The sequence below is a fragment of the Rhinoderma darwinii genome, chromosome 5 (genome assembly GCF_050947455.1).
Source record: "Rhinoderma darwinii isolate aRhiDar2 chromosome 5, aRhiDar2.hap1, whole genome shotgun sequence".
Lineage (NCBI taxonomy): Eukaryota > Metazoa > Chordata > Amphibia > Anura > Rhinodermatidae > Rhinoderma > Rhinoderma darwinii.
In genome coordinates this window covers 228,921,803-228,942,344 of record NC_134691.1, presented here as the reverse complement: position 1 = coordinate 228,942,344, position 20,542 = coordinate 228,921,803, and the positions used below count along the sequence as shown (strand labels likewise).

The 20,542-nt window shown below is 42.5% G+C and overlaps 3 non-coding genes and 1 pseudogene across 3 annotated transcripts; all 4 read left to right on the top strand.

The window, feature by feature from the left end:
- Nucleotides 1–347: 347 nt before the first annotated feature.
- LOC142654181 (U2 spliceosomal RNA) lies at nt 348–566 on the top strand (annotated as a pseudogene).
- A 6,241-nt stretch (nt 567–6,807) lies between these two features.
- LOC142654075 (U2 spliceosomal RNA) lies at nt 6,808–6,997 on the top strand. The gene has a single exon (XR_012848860.1). It is a non-coding gene; the product is annotated as a U2 spliceosomal RNA (small nuclear RNA).
- Nucleotides 6,998–13,238: 6,241 nt separating this feature from the next.
- Nucleotides 13,239–13,437, top strand: LOC142654213 (U2 spliceosomal RNA). Its single transcript, XR_012848930.1, has one exon. It is a non-coding gene; the product is annotated as a U2 spliceosomal RNA (small nuclear RNA).
- Nucleotides 13,438–19,656: 6,219 nt separating this feature from the next.
- On the top strand, nt 19,657–19,847 carry LOC142653725 (U2 spliceosomal RNA). The gene has a single exon (XR_012848642.1). It is a non-coding gene; the product is annotated as a U2 spliceosomal RNA (small nuclear RNA).
- The last annotated feature ends 695 nt before the right edge of the window (nt 19,848–20,542 follow it).

The following is a 20,542-nucleotide window of genomic DNA, read 5'->3' as shown; positions in this document are numbered from 1 at the left end:
AATAATGGTATGTGTGATGGAAAGTCTGTGGGATGTGAGGAATCTTTTGGTATTTAAAAGAAAGGTTGTGTCTGTAAATGATTGTGTTAAGATATTTTTGTCCCGGTTATATGTCAAATATTTATGGGATAAGCAGCGCGGTGGTGGCAATGTTGATTCCGAAGGGATTTGGAAATTCAAAAAGTGGAAAGCATTAATCCGCTATAAATAATGTTGTTTTGTCATCTGTTATTTCTGTAATGCATTGTCTTTCTTTTGGAATTAAATAAAAGAACAAATTGAAAGAGTAACCATAGAGATGATTGATATAAGCGATATCGTTTTTTTGATTATTCAGATTGAAAAACTTAAGTTTTCGCTTCGTATCTAACTGAATGGTTATTAAAAAAAAAAAAAAAAAAAAAAAAAAAAAATCTGTTCTTATCAGTTTAATATCTGATACGTCCCCTATCTGGGGACCATATATTAAATGGATTTTTAGAACAGGGAGATGGAAATAGAGCTTGCTCTGTCCACTCCACGCATTGACCTGGTATTGCAGTATTTCCAGGACCGGTGCACCCTTCCCTTATGTGTTGACTAAAATCAGATTCCAAAAGTGCTATTTGTGTTTGCTATTGTTTTTGTCTTTCTGATGGGATCTCCCCTTTTAATCCCATTATTTCAACACCTGTTGGACAATGCATTTGTACAGTCATGTGTGATAATGAGCTCATTTATTAAATGCAATTAATTAATACATTGCCACCTCTTGTTGTGTGTGTGTCTTCTGTGTTTCTGTGTTTCCGGCATTTCACATTGGAACAGCTCATTCACCTTCCTTGTCTTCTCTCCGCCCTCCCTCCTAGGTAGGTTAAAGAGCTGCACCTGAGCCAGCCACTGATTGATGCAGCACCACAGTCAAATAGCGGAGTGGAGTAGGGGAACAGCAAACAGCCATTAAAGCCGCCCGCCCGCCCGCCTGCCTGCCTGCCTGCCTGCCCGCCACAATGGACCTACCTGTGTACACTACATGGATGTGATGGAATGTACTGTCGTCCCTACATTTCAAGAAGAAGTAAGAATTGCAGTTGCAACAAAGCCTTGCTTGCCTACAAAGAGAGCAGCAATTTGGATTTGTTACTATGTTACCTAGAAGAATAACAAACTGTGCAAGGATGGAGGTTGTAGGAGCAAAGAGAAGTTGTCTGTAAAGTTGGTGGATGCTTATTTTCCATTTTGCAGTCCCTTGTCTCCCTCTTGTGGCCTCCTGGAGGCAAATAAATGTGCAAAAAAAAGACAGCCTGGCGGCCGGCTGTTGCAGTGTTGCCCTCTCAGGCAACACTGAGTGACTGACTGAGCCTCACCGTCTTATATAAAGTTCAGACGGAACTTTGCACGTGTCATAGTGGAGCCCTCAGGATTCCAGAGCCAGCTTTCTGACATCATAATGGGGCCTGCCTCAGAGATAGATAAAAGCCTGGGCCCAGGCAGTGTTGGTCAGTGCTGCTCAGCAGGCAGCACCGGACTGGACTGGATTACAGCTGATACAAGGTGTGAAGGAACAAGGGGTGGCTGTGGGCATGCACTTGCTGCCGCTGCCAGTGTTTATCTGCATGGCAGGAGGGCATTTGGGCGTTGCCAGGAAGGCGTTTTTATGTAGATTCCTCCTCTTTCAGCACTGCATTGTGGTGCAAGCAAAAGAAGCAAATCCTGTGTAGCTTCCTCTCCGGCCTTTATTCACCTCCCTCCCGCTTAGTAGCTGTAAATGTGTGTGAGCCTGCAGGGCCCCATGGAATTGCCTAGGAGTAGGCTGAATCAATCGCTGCAAGGGGTGAACAGCAGTATTAGGCAGGCTCGGTCAACGGCCGGCCCATTCGGGTTATCGCTTCTCGGCCTTTTGGCTAAGCTCAAGTGGCTAACCAGAGGCGTCCAGTGCTGAACTCTCGGCCCTGCAGCATCGCCCTTTGGGGCTTAAGCTGCTTGTTGCTATAGGGAGACAGCCAGTGGCAGGAAGGCGATCGACATGGGCGTTATTGTACGTCACGCTAAGGCCGGGGAAACCCGGGTCAAGTACGGCATTCGGATCGAAGTTGATGTTGGATCAGAGAAGACCCTGGACCTACGACACCTGGTGAACAACATCTTGTTTGGAATTCTGAAAGTGGAGCGGAAGAAAATCCTTTGTCTTCAGGAGCATAAGGTTGGTCATTTTACCTTGATATTGACGGATTTACCTGCCTGCCATACTTTCCATTACAATTTGATGCAAAATGTGAACAATCCTGAGCTTGGAGGACTTACTTTTATCCTGCTGTATGATGAAGGAGAAGTCTTCCTGGTTGTTTTTCTCTACAATGCACATGTACCTTTGCAAGATATCACGGCATTCCTGTCTAGACATTGTGCATATGTTAAGTTTGAGAATAAAATCTTGAACACTGAAATGATCTGGAATGGGAAATACAAATTTCGGGTCCGGTTTCGGCAAGATATTGAGGAACCAGGAGGCTTCCATTTCCCTCCATCGAACTTCTCCATTGGAAGAGACAGGGGATATCTGTTTTTTCCCAGGTGTCCTCCCTTCTGCAGGAATTGTAAAGTTTTTGGCCACACAAGGGAAGGATGTCAAAATTCAGGGAAGTGTTCCAGATGTAACCAGGAGGGTCACAAAGCAAAAGAATGTGTCAACCGCATTGTTTGTAATCTCTGCGAGGTGGAAGGGCATACATTCAAAGACTGCCCTCTGCGGAAGAAGTCATATGCAGAGGCAGCCAGGAGCCAAGTGGCTGAGATGATAGCGAGAACTGGACGGTTGGGCGAGGAGGTACCCGCTGACTATCTGGCTTCTTTAAGCACATCTCCAGTAGAAGTACGTGTGGAGGAAGGGGCAGGCATGGAGGTAGCCCCGGTCGAGGAGGATCTTCCTCACCCATCCGATGCCCAGACTGGGCTACAGGGTGAGGGAGAAATTGAGGGCGACGTCCCCGTGACTCCTCCTGTTTCTTGGAGTCTGGATGAAGTGTTTCTGGAAGGAGTTGGAGGTCAAGGGGATTTTACCACTGTAGGCACCCGACCTGCAGACGAAATTCTGGATATGGGGGCTAAGAGAGCCAGGCTGGCCGCGTCACCCCCTGTAACCCCTGGAAGGGAGGAGGAATACCCCTCATCAGTGATTTCGTTTGATGAGCCTTTTCTAGAAGATCAAGGGACCAGTTTCTTCACATTAGGTTGCCAGCCTCCAGAAGGCAAAGGCTGAAGTGCAAATGGACAACCTGCGGTTATCTGGCTATGAAAATTAAAATATGGCATCCAAACCTACATTTGATGTCGTATCCTTAAATGTACGACTGATTCAATCTAAGCCCAGGAGGGCTGCAGTTCTGGATTTTTTAAAAAATTTAGGAGCTGATGTATATTGTTTGCAAGAATGCGGTATTAGGGAACCTGTGCCAGAACAGGAATGGCCATATGGCCAATGTATATGGTCTGGTTCTTCTATAAATAAAAATGATGGGGTAGGAATATTGCTAGGGAATAGGAATTTAAAATTAGAAAGTTATATTGTGGTGGAAGTGGGGAGGTGTATTTTGGCAGAGATAAATATCAGAGGGTGGAGGGTAAGGGTAATTAATATATATGGAGCAACAAAAAAAGAAGAGAGGTTAGAGCTCCTAGAGAAGTTGTCCTTTTTTTTGCCAGGGAGAATTCCTACGATTTGGGTTGGGGACTTTAACTGTGTGACGGAAGGGGAAAAAATGGATGTATCTGGTAAAAAGTTGTACCAATTAATCAAAGATTTTTCTTTTATAGATGCTGCTGAGGTTCATTTGGGAAAGCCACCACCCGACACTTATAGGTCTGATAGAGGAGGGGTAACATCAAGGATAGATCGGGTGCTTTTCTCAAAAAATGTGGGGTGCATGAGTTTGCGGCAGCGCGATGTGACCTTTTCTGACCATGTGTGTATGTGTGCAACTTTTGAAGGGGATGTTCGTTTAGTGCGTGGTGCAGGGGTATGGAAGTTAAATGTAAGTTTATTAGAGGATGAAAGAATTGTGAAGGCTTTTATATATGCGTATAAAGGATGGAAATCGCGGCAGGAATCTTTTGGGAATGTGTTGGAGTGGTGGGATTGGATGAAGAATGAATGTAAAAGATTCTTTAAAAAATGGGGCTATAAAAAAGCAGCTATGCTAAGAAACCAATATAATGAGTTGAATGTTAGAATAGAATGGTTGAGAAAACTTGGCGAGCTTGGTGTGGATGTCAGTGATTTGATGAGGGACGCAAGGAATGAAAGTAGGCTTTTATTAGAGGAAAAAGGGAAAAAAATTATATATAGATCAAAAGTTGAAAACTTAGACAAAGATGAAAAATGTACAAGATTTTTTTTCAAAAAAATATGTGGTAAAAAGGATGATATGGATGAATTATTGAATGATAGGGGTGAGTGTGTTTCTGGAAAGGATGTGATGAGTGAAGTTGAAGGTTTTTATACCCAGTTGTATGGAGAGAAGTGGTATGATAAGGATTTGATGAATGAGGTTTTGAATGGGTTGGAAAATAAACTTGGAGAGGAAGATTGTGAGTCTCTGTGTGGTGATATTACCATGGATGAAGTGAGAAATGTGGTGATGAGTGCAAGTAAAAATAAAACACCTGGGAAGGATGGGATCCCAATTGAATTATATGTGAGGATGTGGGATATAATTGGTGGGGATTTGCTTGAGGTATGTCAGTATATGTGGAAGCATGGTGTGTTGAGCAAATCTATGAAAGAAGGTGTGGTTGTGCTGATATATAAAAAAGGTGAGAAGAAAAATTTGGCAAATTGGAGGCCAATTACTTTGTTGGATTCTGACTATAAGTGTTTTAGTAAAGTATTGGCCAATAGGATGCGTGAGGTTGTTGCTGAAGTGGTGAATGAAGATCAAGTGTGTGCAGTGCCTGGTAGAAGTATGACTGATAATTTGTTGTTACTAAGGGATATGATTGGGGACTGTATGGATAGAAAGCAGAAATGTATGGTCCTATCTGTGGATTTTGAAAAGGCATTTGATAGGGTGTCGCATGAGTTTATGTTTAGTGTGCTGTGTAAAATGGGTTTTCCGAGAAAGTTTGTGTATGCAGTGAAAGGTTTGTATGGGAACGTAACAAGTGAGTTTCTCGTAAATGGGTTTCTGAGTGGAAAAGTGGGGATAAGGTCAGGTGTCAGGCAGGGTTGTCCTATGTCCCCTGTCCTGTTCATTAGTGTGATTGAAGTGTTGTTGTGTATGGTTAGAAGGGAAAAATTTATGAGGGGGTTATTAATTCCTGGGAGTAATGGTAAGTTTCTGAAAGTATTGGGTTATATGGACGATGTGGTGATTGTTAGTGAAAGAGAGGCGGAGATAAATAGAGCGAGATTGTTGTTGAGGTTGTTTTGTAGTGCGTCTGCGTTTAAAGTGAATTGGGGTAAATGTAGCTTTAAGTGTTTTGGTGATAGGAGTGTGAGAATGGATGGGGTTAATTGTGAGATGGGTGCTATTAAAATATTGGGTGTGCAATTTAATGAGGATTTGAGAGGGAATGAAAGTTGGGATGAATGTGGTATGAGAATAGAACGAAAACTGAACTTTTGGAGACTGAGAAGTTTGACACTGACGGGAAAAATTTTGATAGTTAAATCTGTTGTGTTACCAATTTTACTTTTTTGTGCAGTTGTTTTCCCTTTTGCTACTCACAAAATTAAGAAGACGGAAAAGATGATTTTTACATTTTTTTGGGGGAGTAGAATGGAAAAATTGAAGAGAGAGTATGTGTATAAGATGTGTGTGAATGGTGGTTTGGATTTTCCAAATGTTGAGGTATTTTTGGCTTTGAATTATATCAAAGTGGTGTCTGTGTTAGTGCAGAGGAATAATAAGACTGGTTTCATGATTAGATACTTGGCTGGTTGGATGTTGTATGGTCTGAATTGGGTAAAGAGAGATGCAAGTGTGCCTGTGGCTTTCAAGTGTCCAGTGTGGTATATGAGGATTGAGGTTTTTGTGAGGAAAAATGACTTGCTTGCTGTGCCAATGAGTGAGTTTAAAAATAAGAATGCGGTGATGAAGAGAATACGTGCGAATGAAATTCCATGTGAAATTGCAGGTTTGAGGTCTAATGAAGTGCAGAGTGTATGGAGTAAATTGAAGGTGAGTGGTATGTCAAACAGACAGCGTGATATTGTATGGATGTCGCTGCATAATATCCTACCTGTTAGGCAAGTGCAGAAAAGAAGGGATCTTATTAGGTCTGAGGTTTGCCCGAGGAATGGATGTGGAGCAAGTGAGAGTGTGAGACATATGTTGTGGGATTGTGACTATTCGTATGAAGTATGGAAAGGGGTGGGTGGTTTGTGTAAAGAACTAGCGGGGGTAAAATTTGTTAATTGGAAAGTAGCAATGTTTGGAATGGGTGCAAGTAGTCGTATGAAAGATAGAATTATGTGGTTAATTATGGCATGTGTGATGGAAAGTTTGTGGGATGTGAGAAACTTGTTAGTGTTTAAAAGGAAATTAGTGCCTGTAAATGAGTGTATTAGGATGATTTTGTCTAGACTTTACGTCATGTATTTGTGGGATAGACAGCGTGGTGGTGGCCTAGATTCAGAGGGGATATGGAAGTTCAAAAAATGGAAATTCCTGATACGATGTAGGTAATATTGTTCTGTTTTTTTTTGTGATTGTTTATGTAAATTGAAGAAAAAATAAAGAACAAACCAGAATGATGATAAGTTTGAAGCAACGTGGATTTGATTTTCAAGTTTTGAGAAACATTATAAGTTGCTTATAACTAACTGAAATGGTTTTAAGAAAAAAAAAAAAAAAAAAAAAAAAAATCTGTTCTTATCAGTTTAATATCTGATACGTCCCCTATCTGGGGACCATATATTAAATGGATTTTTAGAACAGGGAGATGGAAATAGAGCTTGCTCTGTCCACTCCACGCATTGACCTGGTATTGCAGTATTTCCAGGACCGGTGCACCCTTCCCTTATGTGTTGACTAAAATCAGATTCCAAAAGTGCTATTTGTGTTTGCTATTGTTTTTGTCTTTCTGATGGGATCTCCCCTTTTAATCCCATTATTTCAACACCTGTTGGACAATGCATTTGTACAGTCATGTGTGATAATGAGCTCATTTATTAAATGCAATTAATTAATACATTGCCACCTCTTGTTGTGTGTGTGTCTTCTGTGTTTCTGTGTTTCCGGCATTTCACATTGGAACAGCTCATTCACCTTCCTTGTCTTCTCTCCGCCCTCCCTCCTAGGTAGGTTAAAGAGCTGCACCTGAGCCAGCCACTGATTGATGCAGCACCACAGTCAAATAGCGGAGTGGAGTAGGGGAACAGCAAACAGCCATTAAAGCCGCCCGCCCGCCCGCCTGCCTGCCTGCCTGCCTGCCCGCCACAATGGACCTACCTGTGTACACTACATGGATGTGATGGAATGTACTGTCGTCCCTACATTTCAAGAAGAAGTAAGAATTGCAGTTGCAACAAAGCCTTGCTTGCCTACAAAGAGAGCAGCAATTTGGATTTGTTACTATGTTACCTAGAAGAATAACAAACTGTGCAAGGATGGAGGTTGTAGGAGCAAAGAGAAGTTGTCTGTAAAGTTGGTGGATGCTTATTTTCCATTTTGCAGTCCCTTGTCTCCCTCTTGTGGCCTCCTGGAGGCAAATAAATGTGCAAAAAAAAGACAGCCTGGCGGCCGGCTGTTGCAGTGTTGCCCTCTCAGGCAACACTGAGTGACTGACTGAGCCTCACCGTCTTATATAAAGTTCAGACGGAACTTTGCACGTGTCATAGTGGAGCCCTCAGGATTCCAGAGCCAGCTTTCTGACATCATAATGGGGCCTGCCTCAGAGATAGATAAAAGCCTGGGCCCAGGCAGTGTTGGTCAGTGCTGCTCAGCAGGCAGCACCGGACTGGACTGGATTACAGCTGATACAAGGTGTGAAGGAACAAGGGGTGGCTGTGGGCATGCACTTGCTGCCGCTGCCAGTGTTTATCTGCATGGCAGGAGGGCATTTGGGCGTTGCCAGGAAGGCGTTTTTATGTAGATTCCTCCTCTTTCAGCACTGCATTGTGGTGCAAGCAAAAGAAGCAAATCCTGTGTAGCTTCCTCTCCGGCCTTTATTCACCTCCCTCCCGCTTAGTAGCTGTAAATGTGTGTGAGCCTGCAGGGCCCCATGGAATTGCCTAGGAGTAGGCTGAATCAATCGCTGCAAGGGGTGAACAGCAGTATTAGGCAGGCTCGGTCAACGGCCGGCCCATTCGGGTTATCGCTTCTCGGCCTTTTGGCTAAGCTCAAGTGGCTAACCAGAGGCGTCCAGTGCTGAACTCTCGGCCCTGCAGCATCGCCCTTTGGGGCTTAAGCTGCTTGTTGCTATAGGGAGACAGCCAGTGGCAGGAAGGCGATCGACATGGGCGTTATTGTACGTCACGCTAAGGCCGGGGAAACCCGGGTCAAGTACGGCATTCGGATCGAAGTTGATGTTGGATCAGAGAAGACCCTGGACCTACGACACCTGGTGAACAACATCTTGTTTGGAATTCTGAAAGTGGAGCGGAAGAAAATCCTTTGTCTTCAGGAGCATAAGGTTGGTCATTTTACCTTGATATTGACGGATTTACCTGCCTGCCATACTTTCCATTACAATTTGATGCAAAATGTGAACAATCCTGAGCTTGGAGGACTTACTTTTATCCTGCTGTATGATGAAGGAGAAGTCTTCCTGGTTGTTTTTCTCTACAATGCACATGTACCTTTGCAAGATATCACGGCATTCCTGTCTAGACATTGTGCATATGTTAAGTTTGAGAATAAAATCTTGAACACTGAAATGATCTGGAATGGGAAATACAAATTTCGGGTCCGGTTTCGGCAAGATATTGAGGAACCAGGAGGCTTCCATTTCCCTCCATCGAACTTCTCCATTGGAAGAGACAGGGGATATCTGTTTTTTCCCAGGTGTCCTCCCTTCTGCAGGAATTGTAAAGTTTTTGGCCACACAAGGGAAGGATGTCAAAATTCAGGGAAGTGTTCCAGATGTAACCAGGAGGGTCACAAAGCAAAAGAATGTGTCAACCGCATTGTTTGTAATCTCTGCGAGGTGGAAGGGCATACATTCAAAGACTGCCCTCTGCGGAAGAAGTCATATGCAGAGGCAGCCAGGAGCCAAGTGGCTGAGATGATAGCGAGAACTGGACGGTTGGGCGAGGAGGTACCCGCTGACTATCTGGCTTCTTTAAGCACATCTCCAGTAGAAGTACGTGTGGAGGAAGGGGCAGGCATGGAGGTAGCCCCGGTCGAGGAGGATCTTCCTCACCCATCCGATGCCCAGACTGGGCTACAGGGTGAGGGAGAAATTGAGGGCGACGTCCCCGTGACTCCTCCTGTTTCTTGGAGTCTGGATGAAGTGTTTCTGGAAGGAGTTGGAGGTCAAGGGGATTTTACCACTGTAGGCACCCGACCTGCAGACGAAATTCTGGATATGGGGGCTAAGAGAGCCAGGCTGGCCGCGTCACCCCCTGTAACCCCTGGAAGGGAGGAGGAATACCCCTCATCAGTGATTTCGTTTGATGAGCCTTTTCTAGAAGATCAAGGGACCAGTTTCTTCACATTAGGTTGCCAGCCTCCAGAAGGCAAAGGCTGAAGTGCAAATGGACAACCTGCGGTTATCTGGCTATGAAAATTAAAATATGGCATCCAAACCTACATTTGATGTCGTATCCTTAAATGTACGACTGATTCAATCTAAGCCCAGGAGGGCTGCAGTTCTGGATTTTTTAAAAAATTTAGGAGCTGATGTATATTGTTTGCAAGAATGCGGTATTAGGGAACCTGTGCCAGAACAGGAATGGCCATATGGCCAATGTATATGGTCTGGTTCTTCTATAAATAAAAATGATGGGGTAGGAATATTGCTAGGGAATAGGAATTTAAAATTAGAAAGTTATATTGTGGTGGAAGTGGGGAGGTGTATTTTGGCAGAGATAAATGTCAGAGGGTGGAGGGTAAGGGTAATTAATATATATGGAGCAACAAAAAAAGAAGAGAGGTTAGAGCTCCTAGAGAAGTTGTCCTTTTTTTTGCCAGGGAGAATTCCTACGATTTGGGTTGGGGACTTTAACTGTGTGACGGAAGGGGAAAAAATGGATGTGTCTGGTAAAAAGTTGTACCAATTAATCAAAGATTTTTCTTTTATAGATGCTGCTGAGGTTCATTTGGGAAAGCCACCACCCGACACTTATAGGTCTGATAGAGGAGGGGTAACATCAAGGATAGATCGGGTGCTTTTCTCAAAAAATGTGGGGTGCATGAGTTTGCGGCAGCGCGATGTGACCTTTTCTGACCATGTGTGTATGTGTGCAACTTTTGAAGGGGATGTTCGTTTAGTGCGTGGTGCAGGGGTATGGAAGTTAAATGTAAGTTTATTAGAGGATGAAAGAATTGTGAAGGCTTTTATATATGCGTATAAAGGATGGAAATCGCGGCAGGAATCTTTTGGGAATGTGTTGGAGTGGTGGGATTGGATGAAGAATGAATGTAAAAGATTCTTTAAAAAATGGGGCTATAAAAAAGCAGCTATGCTAAGAAACCAATATAATGAGTTGAATGTTAGAATAGAATGGTTGAGAAAACTTGGCGAGCTTGGTGTGGATGTCAGTGATTTGATGAGGGACGCAAGGAATGAAAGTAGGCTTTTATTAGAGGAAAAAGGGAAAAAAATTATATATAGATCAAAAGTTGAGAACTTAGACAAAGATGAAAAATGTACAAGATTTTTTTTCAAAAAAATATGTGGTAAAAAGGATGATATGGATGAATTATTGAATGATAGGGGTGAGTGTGTTTCTGGAAAGGATGTGATGAGTGAAGTTGAAGGTTTTTATACCCAGTTGTATGGAGAGAAGTGGTATGATAAGGATTTGATGAATGAGGTTTTGAATGGGTTGGAAAATAAACTTGGAGAGGAAGATTGTGAGTCTCTGTGTGGTGATATTACCATGGATGAAGTGAGAAATGTGGTGATGAGTGCAAGTAAAAATAAAACACCTGGGAAGGATGGGATCCCAATTGAATTATATGTGAGGATGTGGGATATAATTGGTGGGGATTTGCTTGAGGTATGTCAGTATATGTGGAAGCATGGTGTGTTGAGCAAATCTATGAAAGAAGGTGTGGTTGTGCTGATATATAAAAAAGGTGAGAAGAAAAATTTGGCAAATTGGAGGCCAATTACTTTGTTGGATTCTGACTATAAGTGTTTTAGTAAAGTATTGGCCAATAGGATGCGTGAGGTTGTTGCTGAAGTGGTGAATGAAGATCAAGTGTGTGCAGTGCCTGGTAGAAGTATGACTGATAATTTGTTGTTACTAAGGGATATGATTGGGGACTGTATGGATAGAAAGCAGAAATGTATGGTCCTATCTGTGGATTTTGAAAAGGCATTTGATAGGGTGTCGCATGAGTTTATGTTTAGTGTGCTGTGTAAAATGGGTTTTCCGAGAAAGTTTGTGTATGCAGTGAAAGGTTTGTATGGGAACGTAACAAGTGAGTTTCTCGTAAATGGGTTTCTGAGTGGAAAAGTGGGGATAAGGTCAGGTGTCAGGCAGGGTTGTCCTATGTCCCCTGTCCTGTTCATTAGTGTGATTGAAGTGTTGTTGTGTATGGTTAGAAGGGAAAAATTTATGAGGGGGTTATTAATTCCTGGGAGTAATGGTAAGTTTCTGAAAGTATTGGGTTATATGGACGATGTGGTGATTGTTAGTGAAAGAGAGGCGGAGATAAATAGAGCGAGATTGTTGTTGAGGTTGTTTTGTAGTGCGTCTGCGTTTAAAGTGAATTGGGGTAAATGTAGCTTTAAGTGTTTTGGTGATAGGAGTGTGAGAATGGATGGGGTTAATTGTGAGATGGGTGCTATTAAAATATTGGGTGTGCAATTTAATGAGGATTTGAGAGGGAATGAAAGTTGGGATGAATGTGGTATGAGAATAGAACGAAAACTGAACTTTTGGAGACTGAGAAGTTTGACACTGACGGGAAAAATTTTGATAGTTAAATCTGTTGTGTTACCAATTTTACTTTTTTGTGCAGTTGTTTTCCCTTTTGCTACTCACAAAATTAAGAAGACGGAAAAGATGATTTTTACATTTTTTTGGGGGAGTAGAATGGAAAAATTGAAGAGAGAGTATGTGTATAAGATGTGTGTGAATGGTGGTTTGGATTTTCCAAATGTTGAGGTATTTTTGGCTTTGAATTATATCAAAGTGGTGTCTGTGTTAGTGCAGAGGAATAATAAGACTGGTTTCATGATTAGATACTTGGCTGGTTGGATGTTGTATGGTCTGAATTGGGTAAAGAGAGATGCAAGTGTGCCTGTGGCTTTCAAGTGTCCAGTGTGGTATATGAGGATTGAGGTTTTTGTGAGGAAAAATGACTTGCTTGCTGTGCCAATGAGTGAGTTTAAAAATAAGAATGCGGTGATGAAGAGAATACGTGCGAATGAAATTCCATGTGAAATTGCAGGTTTGAGGTCTAATGAAGTGCAGAGTGTATGGAGTAAATTGAAGGTGAGTGGTATGTCAAACAGACAGCGTGATATTGTATGGATGTCGCTGCATAATATCCTACCTGTTAGGCAAGTGCAGAAAAGAAGGGATCTTATTAGGTCTGAGGTTTGCCCGAGGAATGGATGTGGAGCAAGTGAGAGTGTGAGACATATGTTGTGGGATTGTGACTATTCGTATGAAGTATGGAAAGGGGTGGGTGGTTTGTGTAAAGAACTAGCGGGGGTAAAATTTGTTAATTGGAAAGTAGCAATGTTTGGAATGGGTGCAAGTAGTCGTATGAAAGATAGAATTATGTGGTTAATTATGGCATGTGTGATGGAAAGTTTGTGGGATGTGAGAAACTTGTTAGTGTTTAAAAGGAAATTAGTGCCTGTAAATGAGTGTATTAGGATGATTTTGTCTAGACTTTACGTCATGTATTTGTGGGATAGACAGCGTGGTGGTGGCCTAGATTCAGAGGGGATATGGAAGTTCAAAAAATGGAAATTCCTGATACGATGTAGGTAATATTGTTCTGTTTTTCTTTGTGATTGTTTATGTAAATTGAAGAAAAAATAAAGAACAAACCAGAATGATGATAAGTTTGAAGCAACGTGGATTTGATTTTCAAGTTTTGAGAAACATTATAAGTTGCTTATAACTAACTGAAATGGTTTTAAAAAAAAAAAAAAAAAAAAAAAAAAAAAAAAAAAAAATCTGTTCTTATCAGTTTAATATCTGATACGTCCCCTATCTGGGGACCATATATTAAATGGATTTTTAGAACAGGGAGATGGAAATAGAGCTTGCTCTGTCCACTCCACGCATTGACCTGGTATTGCAGTATTTCCAGGACCGGTGCACCCTTCCCTTATGTGTTGACTAAAATCAGATTCCAAAAGTGCTATTTGTGTTTGCTATTGTTTTTGTCTTTCTGATGGGATCTCCCCTTTTAATCCCATTATTTCAACACCTGTTGGACAATGCATTTGTACAGTCATGTGTGATAATGAGCTCATTTATTAAATGCAATTAATTAATACATTGCCACCTCTTGTTGTGTGTGTGTCTTCTGTGTTTCTGTGTTTCCGGCATTTCACATTGGAACAGCTCATTCACCTTCCTTGTCTTCTCTCCGCCCTCCCTCCTAGGTAGGTTAAAGAGCTGCACCTGAGCCAGCCACTGATTGATGCAGCACCACAGTCAAATAGCGGAGTGGAGTAGGGGAACAGCAAACAGCCATTAAAGCCGCCCGCCCGCCCGCCTGCCTGCCTGCCTGCCTGCCTGCCCGCCACAATGGACCTACCTGTGTACACTACATGGATGTGATGGAATGTACTGTCGTCCCTACATTTCAAGAAGAAGTAAGAATTGCAGTTGCAACAAAGCCTTGCTTGCCTACAAAGAGAGCAGCAATTTGGATTTGTTACTATGTTACCTAGAAGAATAACAAACTGTGCAAGGATGGAGGTTGTAGGAGCAAAGAGAAGTTGTCTGTAAAGTTGGTGGATGCTTATTTTCCATTTTGCAGTCCCTTGTCTCCCTCTTGTGGCCTCCTGGAGGCAAATAAATGTGCAAAAAAAAGACAGCCTGGCGGCCGGCTGTTGCAGTGTTGCCCTCTCAGGCAACACTGAGTGACTGACTGAGCCTCACCGTCTTATATAAAGTTCAGACGGAACTTTGCACGTGTCATAGTGGAGCCCTCAGGATTCCAGAGCCAGCTTTCTGACATCATAATGGGGCCTGCCTCAGAGATAGATAAAAGCCTGGGCCCAGGCAGTGTTGGTCAGTGCTGCTCAGCAGGCAGCACCGGACTGGACTGGATTACAGCTGATACAAGGTGTGAAGGAACAAGGGGTGGCTGTGGGCATGCACTTGCTGCCGCTGCCAGTGTTTATCTGCATGGCAGGAGGGCATTTGGGCGTTGCCAGGAAGGCGTTTTTATGTAGATTCCTCCTCTTTCAGCACTGCATTGTGGTGCAAGCAAAAGAAGCAAATCCTGTGTAGCTTCCTCTCCGGCCTTTATTCACCTCCCTCCCGCTTAGTAGCTGTAAATGTGTGTGAGCCTGCAGGGCCCCATGGAATTGCCTAGGAGTAGGCTGAATCAATCGCTGCAAGGGGTGAACAGCAGTATTAGGCAGGCTCGGTCAACGGCCGGCCCATTCGGGTTATCGCTTCTCGGCCTTTTGGCTCAGATCTCGTGTCTGACTGAAAGGTCTTTCCAAAGCTTGTCGAGCTCTTGGCCATAGGGCATCGGTGGTTCGCCATCTTAAGCCCTATGCTGCTATAAGGAGAGGACCTGCGAGGAGAATTCGAGGAGAAGGCGATCCCCACAAAGCGAGGATGGAGGCTACTATGCGTTTTTCAAGATCCGATGAACTGAAGATAAAGGATTCCTTCAAGATCGAGGTTGGAGATGATGCCAGAGACAAGTTCCAGCTGGGTTTCTTCGTGAGGCGAGTTTTGCTGGAGATCCTTGGGATAAAGAGAGAAGACATCCTAGCTCTCCAAGATGCTCCAGGTCGCTATACCCTTACCCTGGTATCGGAAGCTGCTTGTCAAAGCTTGTACAGGACCATCAGGTTGAAGTTGGGTGAGGAAGACCTTAAAGGTCTAGTCTTTGTTATTCTGTTTACCACTGAAGAAAAGCCTCTGGTGGTTCATATGAGTAATCCCCATGTGCTCCTGGATGACATCAGCTTCTTTCTTCAGAGACATTGCGCCTCAGTGCGCTTTTCCCACAAAGTCCTGAACTCTGAGAAGCTGTGGACAGGAAAATATAAGTTTTTTGTCAAGCTGAAGGAAGACTCAGAAGGAATTGGGGGATACCATCACCCCCCTTCAGGATTCTTAATTGGCAGAGACAGAGGACGTCTGTTTTATCCTAACATGCCTTTGTTTTGCCGGAAATGTATGGACTTTGGGCATACGTATGAGAACTGCCCAGAAGAGGTGGCAGTTTGTAAAAAGTGTTACCAGAAGGGCCACGCAACTTTCAGTTGTCCAAATGTGATGGTCTGCAACATTTGCCGTGTACCAGGGCATGCCTTTCGGGACTGCCCTTTGAAGAAAACTGGCTCTTATGCAGATGCGGTCAGAGGGCAGCCAGGGGCTGCTGGGACATCTTCAGCGCAGAGGCCAGCGGCGAAACCTCCGCAAGGAGAAGGCTTACCTGACGTGGGTGCTCCGGCTGTCTGGTCGGATTGCCCTGATGGATTGGAGAATGCTGATCCTGTGAGACCTGAGGCTAAAGCAGGGGAGAGATCGTCTGTGGCAGCCAAAGGTCTTGGTCCAAAAAACTCTGAAGATCTAGAGAAGGCTAAGATCATGAGACAGGTGAAACCCGAAGCCAAAGTGGGGGAGAGATCTTCTACAGAGGCCAAGGGTCACAGTCTGGAAGAAGCCATGGATCTAGAAGTGCAGAGGAAAAGAAAACCTGAGGAAGAGGGATCAAGTGTTGGCTCTAAAAGGTCCAGCACGCCTCAATATAAGCCCCTAGTGACACCAGCTAAACTGACACCTCCGGCAAAGCAACCTCCAGCAAAACCGCCTCCGGCAAAACCCCCACCATCCGATCCTGCCAATATTGAATTTTCGGATTCAGAAGACGTGTCCAGCCCCTGCACCCCAGTGGGCTTCATGTCAGATTCGGATAGTAGTGCCCACTAATCCGAATGATCTATGGCAAACAGCATTAAAATTTCCTCACTCAATGTGAGGAGTCTAAAGGGTCCGACAAGGCGGGCCGCTTTATTTTCGTATTTATCTACAGTGGACTCAGACATTTTTTTCGTACAGGAATGCGGAATAGATTTTGACATGAACTATGCAACTCTAAGACAAGATTGGACTTTGGGCAATTCCATATGGTCTGGAGATAATGAAACCAGATCAACCGGTGTTGGAATATTGTTTAAGTCTAAGGAGTTCAAAGTCAATGCATTCAAGGAAGTTATGCCCGGAAGAGCTCTGTTTGCTAATATAACCCATCATGGGGTGGACTTAAGACTTCTCTGTGTTTATGCCTCGCCTGTAAAAGAAGAAAGGTCGCAGTTGTTGGAGGATATACAATGCTACTTACCTGGTTCATCCCCGCTAATAATAGCTGGCGACTTTAATTGTATCTTATCCGGTGAGAAGAGAGAAGGTAGCACTGGAGAGCCAAAAAAAGACAAAACAGAGAAACAGTTAAAGGACCTGCTCATAGACTTTAAACTAAAAGACACCTGGAGAGACCTGCAAAAATCTGACCCGGGTTACACCTGGGAAAATGCTGTTACGAAGTCCAGAATTGACTTTACTTTTGTTACAGAGCAAATTATTCCAAAATCATCTTTGTTAATTTCCAATATTTTTTCAGACCACAAAATGATTCAGACACAATTAGAAGTCCCCAGACTTGTCAAAGGCAGAGGAGTCTGGAGACTCAATACAACGCTACTTCAAGAAACTGCAATAAAGACAGATTTTTTAAACCATTATAACCATTTAAAAAGTAAACAGAAAAATTACGCTTCCATGCTAGAGTGGTGGGAATACGCCAAAAATAAAATCAAAGAATTCTTTGTCAAAAAAAGCATTGCGAGAGCAAGAGAGAAGACGAAGTGGCACAACACACTCAACACCAAGCTACAAACGTACTACAAACTTAGAAGTGCTGGTATAGACATGGAAGACTTAATTATAAATGTAAAGGAACAAATCGCAAAAGAAATTGAGAACAAAGGGAAAGAAATCATCTTCAGCTCAAAAATTGAAATTCTTGAGAAAAATGAAAAATGCTCTAGATATTTCTTCAAAAAAACCGTCAGCACCAAAGAGATGATTAAGGAGCTGGAAGGCGAAACAACAGCAGACGGCATGCTTGCCAAAGCTCAAAGCTTTTATCAAGAACTTTTTAACGACAAACCTATAGACTTGTCTTTTACTGAGGATGCTATTAACACTCTAGATTGCACGTTATCCAAAACCGACCAAGAACTGTTATGTAAGGACATTACTTCTGAAGAACTTCATGCTGCTGTCAAAAGCTTTTTATTTGGGAAAACCCCGGGATCTGACGGTCTTCCCGTAGAATTTTATAGGGAATTTTGGGACATTTTAAGTGTGGACTTTTATCTTGTTATTAAGGAAGCCTTTAAAAGTGATCTGCTACCACTATCCTGGAGAAGTGGACTCGTATCTCTAATTCATAAAAAAGGAGAAAAATCTCGGTTAGAAAACTGGAGACCAATTACGCTTCTCAACGTGGATTACAAAATTATGTCCAAAATTTTAGTTAACCGTTTTAAAGGGGTTTTAAGCCAAGTTATAAATATGGACCAAGTTTGTGCAGTACCAGGGAGAAGTGTGACAGAACATCTAAACACCATCAGAGATGTAATTTGGTACCAGCAAGATAGACAGCAGAATTTAGCCATCTTGTCATTAGATTTTCAGAAGGCATTTGATCGTGTGTCTCATAGGTTTTTATGGTTAGTTTTAAAAAAGATGTGTTTTCCAGATGCTTTTATACGACAAATTGCGCTTTTATACAAAAACTCTTTTAGCAGAATATTAGTCAACGGCTCGCTAACAGACGAAGTTAAACTGCACTCAGGAGTTAAACAGGGGTGCCCCCTGTCGCCCATACTATTTATATGTGCCATTGAACCGCTTCTGTCAATGATCAGAAAAGACAAGGTTGTCAGAGGTGTTCCCCTACCCGGAGGTGGTGGGAACGAAGTTAAAGTCATGGGCTATATGGACGATATCTCTATCTTCTGTTCATCACAGGTTGCCCTTAGACGAGCGATAAGAATTACAGAATTTTTTTGCCTAGCCTCTGCTTTTAAACTTAATATTGACAAAAGTAGTTGTTTTACGATTGGAGATTGGACTGATTTTTTTATGCCTAGCTTGAAAATGCAAACCGACCAAATTAAAGTTTTAGGCGTAATCTTCGATCAACAAAATAATGGTGCGCAAAGCTGGGAAGACGTAAAAAACAAGTTACAAAAGAAAATAGATTTATGGATGTTGAGAAAACTTACCTTGAGTGGCAAAATTCTTGTCATAAAAGCCATTCTGCTTCCGATTATGCTGTACTTGAGTTTTGTGTTTCCACCGAATGAGTTAACTGTTAAAAGACTTCAAAGAATGCTATTCCAATTCGTATGGAGTTCGAAATTCGAAAAGCTAAATAGACAGACAATGTTTAAATCACTTAGTAAAGGTGGTAAAGATGTGCCAAATGTAAAACTTTTTCTATATTCTAAGTTTTTTAGCCTCTGTTTTAAAAGTGTGTCTTTATGTAATAATTGGTCCTATTTTTTACGATATGCTGCAGGACATATTTTTAGGCGACGCAAGTGGATTTCTATGTCATTATCTAGTCCAGTTTTAATATTTCCACCCAAGCAATATATTATTTTAGAAAAGGTAATAAAACAACATAACCTTGAGTCCTTTGAGGTGGAGACTTTGAAAAATCCGAGGAAATTGTCCCTAGAAATAAAGAAAAAAGATACAATGACACCCATTTCTAACTTTTCTTTCAACAGAAGCGCTGCTATATGGGAAAAAGTTAATGCACCCTACCTTACAAACAGCCACAAAGACATTGCCTGGATGATGGTTCATGACTGTCTGCCCACCAGATTTTTCCAGCACAGAAGGGGATTGAGCAATTTCAGTGTCTGCCCTAGACAACAATGCTGCTATGATGAGACGACCTTGCACATATTCTGGAATTGTCATTTTGCACAGACTGTTTGGAAAGAATGTGGAGAACTTTTAAAATTCTTAACTGGTCTTAGCTTTTTAAACTTTGAAGTGATTTTTTATGGTATTCATGAGACACTGCCAAAAGAAAAAGAAAGAGTTTTATGGTGCACTATAAACTGCATAAAAAACGCACTATGGAAAACCAGAAATATTTTATTGTTCAAGAGAGATTATATTAGCGAAAAAGAGTGTATAAAATTAGCAATCAGTGAACTGTATTTATATTACCTGCTAGACAAGAAACGTTTAGGGAAAAGAAGAGCACAGAGCACATGGCACTTTAGTTGTTGGAAGATGTTATACTAGACCTTGTTCTTAAGAAATTAGTTTGATTAGACTTAGTTAAATTCAAAAGAAAAAATCTGTTCTTATCAGTTTAATATCTGATACGTCCCCTATCTGGGGACCATATATTAAATGGATTTTTAGAACAGGGAGATGGAAATAGAGCTTGCTCTGTCCACTCCACGCATTGACCTGGTATTGCAGTATTTCCAGGACCGGTGCACCCTTCCCTTATGTGTTGACTAAAATCAGATTCCAAAAGTGCTATTTGTGTTTGCTATTGTTTTTGTCTTTCTGATGGGATCTCCCCTTTTAATCCCATTATTTCAACACCTGTTGGACAATGCATTTGTACAGTCATGTGTGATAATGAGCTCATTTATTAAATGCAATTAATTAATACATTGCCACCTCTTGTTGTGTGTGTGTCTTCTGTGTTTCTGTGTTTCCGGCATTTCACATTGGAACAGCTCATTCACCTTCCTTGTCTTCTCTCCGCCCTCCCTCCTAGGTAGGTTAAAGAGCTGCACCTGAGCCAGCCACTGATTGATGCAGCACCACAGTCAAATAGCGGAGTGGAGTAGGGGAACAGCAAACAGCCATTAAAGCCGCCCGCCCGCCCGCCTGCCTGCCTGCCTGCCTGCCCGCCACAATGGACCTACCTGTGTACACTACATGGATGTGATGGAATGTACTGTCGTCCCTACATTTCAAGAAGAAGTAAGAATTGCAGTTGCAACAAAGCCTTGCTTGCCTACAAAGAGAGCAGCAATTTGGATTTGTTACTATGTTACCTAGAAGAATAACAAACTGTGCAAGGATGGAGGTTGTAGGAGCAAAGAGAAGTTGTCTGTAAAGTTGGTGGATGCTTATTTTCCATTTTGCAGTCCCTTGTCTCCCTCTTGTGGCCTCCTGGAGGCAAAT